Source organism: Crocuta crocuta, unplaced genomic scaffold (assembly GCF_008692635.1).
Source record: "Crocuta crocuta isolate KB4526 unplaced genomic scaffold, BGI_CrCroc_1.0 scaffold235, whole genome shotgun sequence".
Classification (NCBI taxonomy): Eukaryota; Metazoa; Chordata; class Mammalia; order Carnivora; family Hyaenidae; genus Crocuta; species Crocuta crocuta.
In genome coordinates this window covers 8,089,705-8,095,339 of record NW_027531285.1, presented here as the reverse complement: position 1 = coordinate 8,095,339, position 5,635 = coordinate 8,089,705, and the positions used below count along the sequence as shown (strand labels likewise).

The 5,635-nt window shown below is 39.8% G+C and overlaps 1 non-coding gene across 1 annotated transcript; it reads left to right on the top strand.

Annotated features, from left to right (window-relative positions):
- Nucleotides 1-4,873: 4,873 nt before the first annotated feature.
- Nucleotides 4,874-4,980, top strand: LOC144237672 (U6 spliceosomal RNA). Its single transcript, XR_013336921.1, has one exon. It is a non-coding gene; the product is annotated as a U6 spliceosomal RNA (small nuclear RNA).
- The last annotated feature ends 655 nt before the right edge of the window (nucleotides 4,981-5,635 follow it).

The following is a 5,635-nucleotide window of genomic DNA, read 5'->3' as shown; positions in this document are numbered from 1 at the left end:
ATACTAGCCGGGCAGAGAAATAAGAATTGCATATTAGCCCTTTTCCAAGTAGAGGACATTGGATAGGGAAGTGGAAGGGGGGAGAGATGAAAAAGAAAAAAAGTAAAATCAATTTGGTTAAAACTGTATAAATGACCCACTAGCCACCGCTTCAATATCATCTGCTTCATTCAGAAAAATGTGTCTGGCAAGTGAATACTACTCCAAACGCACTGTGCTACATTCAACAGGTATGAACTGTAAATTAGTAAATACGGCTGGGCAAAAATACTGCTTGTGTTAACCAGATGCTTACGCAAGTCCCTGTCTTGTTTTCACTTGCTAAACTTTATATAAAGGTATATTGATAATGAAGTGGAGCCTTTGATAGCTGGTGCCCAAATCATGCCTCTTTGCCATCAGAAAAAACCTTTTCTTTATTCCTTTATCTGCTCTTTGCAGAAATGGGGCTTTCCGCTTAGATAATGGGCAGCATTGGTTCTTTTCAAGAACTATTTAACAAATNAACTGCCCAGATTGACTCTATTCTCGTGTGAAGAAATTATACACTGTAACACAAAATGCAAAGGATGATAGACCAAAGGAAGTTCTGTCAACAATAAAGGATGTTTGTGAAGCAGTATCCTTTGTATAAAAACAGGCAGCTTCAAGGGTTTGGGGACCTAGAAGGCAAGGGCCCTTACTTTGCTTGGGCGACTTGTTCTGGGGAGCTTAAGCCTTCTGTTAACTGCAGGTGCAAACATTGCACCTGTAACTAAATACAGCCACAATTAGACCAAGACCATTGTAGGGACCATTAGACACTTAATTTTGAGGGTGTGACTAACCCATTATTAGCCCTAGCTAAAGTGTTTGAACCGACATGAAAGGAGACTGTGAGACTGTGCCCAAACCAGCCAAACTTTTTTTTTTTTTAACCATGCACCTCTACATTCCGCTTTCCCTTTGTAGACAGAACTTCGGAAAAATAACTGGTTGTGCAGGGGTAAAACATGCATGATAAGAAAAACCACACTGAGTGGAAATGAAGCTGTGTTGTCAAAGACACAAATAGGGGCAGAGGCACACACATAAATACAAACCGAGAAAGAAACTCTGTCGAAAGAGTTGCTTCAAACAATGAATTCCTTAGTTATGTCTCCCTTGCCAGGCCAGCAATTTATGATAATGGTGTAGAGAAGATTGTTGTGAGCTTGAAATCATTAGGTGAGTGTTCTTCACCTATGATATGTTTATCCTCTTGAGTGGAGAGGTTCTTAGGGATTTATGCCTTTATTGAAGTGACATCCAAATGGACTCTCTTTCCAGACTCTGACCTTATTTTCCCCCAGCTATCATTCCCCTTGGAACAGCCCTCCGCCAGCCAGCCATGTTTCAAACATATAAATATTTTCTACTTGGGCATAAGGAAAGCTAGTGTTTTCAGTCATGAGCTCAAAAATGCCTTTAGTTAATCTAATAACCTTTCTTACACCACAGGTTTGGCTTGAGAAATGACATGCTTTTCTGGTGTCATTCTTATCTGCTTTTTACAAAATAAAAGACTTTGTCTTTGAAAAATTAGAAGCCTTTCAAGCACAGTCTGTTACAGTTTACTGAATGCTGTATAAACCTCAGCATTGTATTTATTGCTCAACTAGAAAAATACAACAGAGCCAAGTTCATAGCCCTTTCAACGTATGATAAAGCAAATATTCTAAATTTGCCTTCCTCTTGCTTCATCTTCTTAAAAGGCTTATATTTCATCTTGTTTAAAAATGTTCATATGTCTAGAGGTGCCTGAGTGGCTCAGTCAGTTGGGCATCTGACTTCGGCTCAGGTCATGATCTCACAGTTCATGAGTTTGAGCCCCGTATCAGGCTCTGTGCTGACAGCTCAGAGCCTGGAGACTGCTTTGGATTCTGTGTCTCCCTCTCACTCTCTGCCTCTCCCCTACTCGCACTCAGTCTCTCAAACACAAATAAACATTAAAAAAATTTTAATAAAAATATGAACAGGTCTCAAAATGGAAACTTCCCCATAGAACTGTCTTCCTCATCCTCAGAGACAAGTCAGTCTAATATCTTCCGCTGCAGACTTTTTAACTAAATCATTAATTGGTTTTCAGAGCTCCTGAATTTACTGGCCGAAGTTTAAATGTGCCCTTAAAATCAAAGGAGAGGAAATATAATAAATGTGGAAACTCTATCATCCCTTCAACTACGAGACCACTTCTAAGTTAATGCTGTGCATCATAACTGCCAGTTACATAAGCTCTGTTTATAAATTATTAAGCACTCGAGGTAGTAACACTAAAGCTTGTCCAAATGGAAAGATGCAGTGAAGTTTAGGCATTCCAATGACTAAACTAGCGATCCTTCCTGTGTTATGGCCACTGCACAAATGTCAGGAAGACACTGTCAGGGATTTCTTATCACACTGAACCGCAACCTTTGCATGGGACCATCCGTAACCAAGTGACCTGCTGCAGCTCATTAAAGGTAATGTAATGGATCATTCCCTCCTAATTGTAATCATCAGCAAATGAGACTCCTTTCTAGGCTAGCCAGGCAGCAGGGAAGTATGTGCCTAAGTAGAATGCATGAATAAATTTTCTTTTAGCCAAGTGCCTTTATTCCACACAAAGGAGAATAATGTAGAGTAGAGGGAGGCAGATACGGAAGTTCTAATACATGCTAGGATGTGCCTTATTTGCATCATCTCAGTATAGTCACAAGATATTTTTTTAATGTTTATTTATTTTTGAGACTTAGGGTAGAGAGAGGGAGACACAGAATCTGAAGCAGGCTCCAGGCTCTGAGCTGTCAACAAAGAGCCCGACTAGGGGCTCGAACCCATGAGACATGAGATCATGACCTGAGCCAAAGTCGGCCACTTAACCGGCTGAGCCACCCAGGTGCCCCTGGCTACAAAACATTTTAATGCTCTTCTAGAACTCGACCTTCAACCCAAAGTAGAGACAAGAGTAGAGAAAAATGACGCGGGTAATTCAGGTAAGACTCTTACTTGCCTAGTTTTGCAATGATTCGCTTTCCCTTTCAGCTGACCTCTACTAGTCATTCTCAAATATCCAAGATACTATTATCTAACTACTGGTGGTAATTGTGAACTCTTTGGAAAATCCAATACTGTTTTATTGATTTTTTTAATTTAAAAAATGATATATGGGGAAAGGAATGCAGAAACACACGTGAAGGATAAACCACAAATTCTTAGAATTAATCAAAATAATGTATCTAGAATTCTTATTCTATCTAATGGCTCCTACTCCAAATACATTTGTCACTGAAAGATCATTAGTATACATTTTATGATTGCACTGTGGTTTTAATAATTCCCTAGCATTTGGAATGTTACTTGAAGTTGAAGGTTAAAGAGTAATCTCATTAGATCATGACATTGTATGAAGGGTTTTCTAATCTGTGGGGCTAAGCAATCTCTAGAGGGGAGCAATTTTAGCCTAAACATGAAAGGCGCTGGACACATGGTAGGATTTATTAGCTCAGTTAGCATTAGGAGCTGTGTACCACCCCACCAAGTGAAGGTTGAGCAGCCATCTTGTGACTGGGTTCGTAAGTTCAGTGTCCATCCAGCGAAAGGATGTGGAAGGATTAGGAAACATTCATAACTGCTATATATAAATAATACAAAATATGCCATGAACACAATGACACAAAAATGTCTTAGAAGAGCCTTGGTTTTCAAAATACAGTCCCTTAACCAACAGTATCAACATTACCTGAAAATTTGTTAAAAATGCAAATTCTCGGCACCACTACCTTCCCACCTCCTTACATCTACTGAATCAGAAGCCCTGGCAGTGAGGCCTGGCCATCTCTTTTTCACCAAACCCTCAGACCACTGGGTTGCGTGTTAAATGTTCGGAGCCACCATATTAGGACACAGACGGTACAGTGACTAGTTCACACACATTAGCCGGGAATTCCAATATTTTGACATCATAATTTGGGGACATAAGTTACTTACAAATGGAAATGATGGGAGGAGCCAGAGACTCCTGGGCACAGCCCCAGGCAACTGACCTTCAGGGACCACAGGCACTGGGCAGAGCGAGCCAAGGGCATGAGAGAAGATAAGGCCAAAGGGACCTGAGGCAGCAGATGAGATGCCTGATGTAACAGCCAAAGCCCTGACTCACTGAACAAATTTCAAGGACTCACGTTTGAGCTTTGAACAAATAATGTTGCTAGACTTCCTAAATTATAGTTGGACTAGGGGCGCCTGGATGGCTCAGTCATTAAACGTCCGACTTCAGCTCTGGTCAAGATCTCACAGTTCGTGGGTTCGAGCCCCACATCGGGCTCTGTGCTGAGAGAGCAGACAGCCAGCTCAGAGCCTGGAACCTGTCTTCAGATTCTGTATCTCCCTCTTTCTGACCTTCCCACACTCACACTGTCTCTCTTTGACTCTCAAAAATAAAAAAATTAAAAATTTTTAAAAAATTATAGTTGGACTAGATCTCTACGGTGCCTAGAAATTGAACTTTTAGTAAAATTTCTTTTATCCATGCCCTGCAACATTTTCCTTATCACTATCACAGGACATTAACTACCCTTGGAGTCAAGGAAGGGACAGGCATGATTTTGCACTGTCTGTTGTAACAGAATCCACTGAGGCAAGTATTTACAAGTTTTATGACACTCAGATTCTATGTCTTCAATACGCTCCTGAATTAAAATTCGACAACTAATACTTGCATTCTTCCTTGCTTGATCTTCCCAGATAGAAGGGGGAAAAATGCTTTCAAGTGATTTTTCGTATTCACAAGCTATCATGATGAGAAGCACGTTTTTGTGGACCTGGGTTAACCCTTCCCATGCATTAAGGAAATAGAGTATAAGGGGCTGTTTTTGTGCTCACTCCGGCAGCACATATACTAAAATTGGACCAACACAGAGAAGATTAGCATGGCCCCTGTGCAAGGGTGACATGCAAATTTTTGAAGTGTTCCACATTTTAAATAAATAAATAAATAAATAGTAAATTAAAAAGTAAACAGCTCTTCTCTCTCTTCTGTATAGAGGAAGGTCAATGCTTTGGCTGGTCTGTGGCATAACGATACTACACAGAACCTCATGTCTTTAAAAAGATCACAGTGTTGGTTTGTGACTATCATACTATAGGTGGCAAAACCATAGTTGCAGAAGGGGGAGAAGGAATTTAGAAAACAGGTGTCTCAGAATTTCACATGCATACAGCTTTTTGTCCTCTTTTCTCCTTATATTTGAAAATAATCTTTTAAAACATAAGTCATTTGCTCCTAAAAGGAGGAAACATAAAGAGTGTTGAAATTTTAAGCTCTGCTACCTTATATGTAGCAACAATGGCTTCCCACTTCCTTACATAATAATGTAAGATTTGCAACACTAAGCAAATCTACCAAGGAACAACTATGGGTAGACTCCGTTAGATGTTCGTGTCTGAGCTGCCTACCAGTTTTTACCATTTGTAGTTTTAACAAAATGTTAATTCTAGCATGCCTGCACTTTTATATAGTATCCTTTCAATAGCCTTATTATGCAGTTTTTCTTAGTCTTAGTCTTTACATGCTATAATCTTAGGGTTATATAATATTCTAATACATTGCTATTCCATAATTTACTTGACCATTACT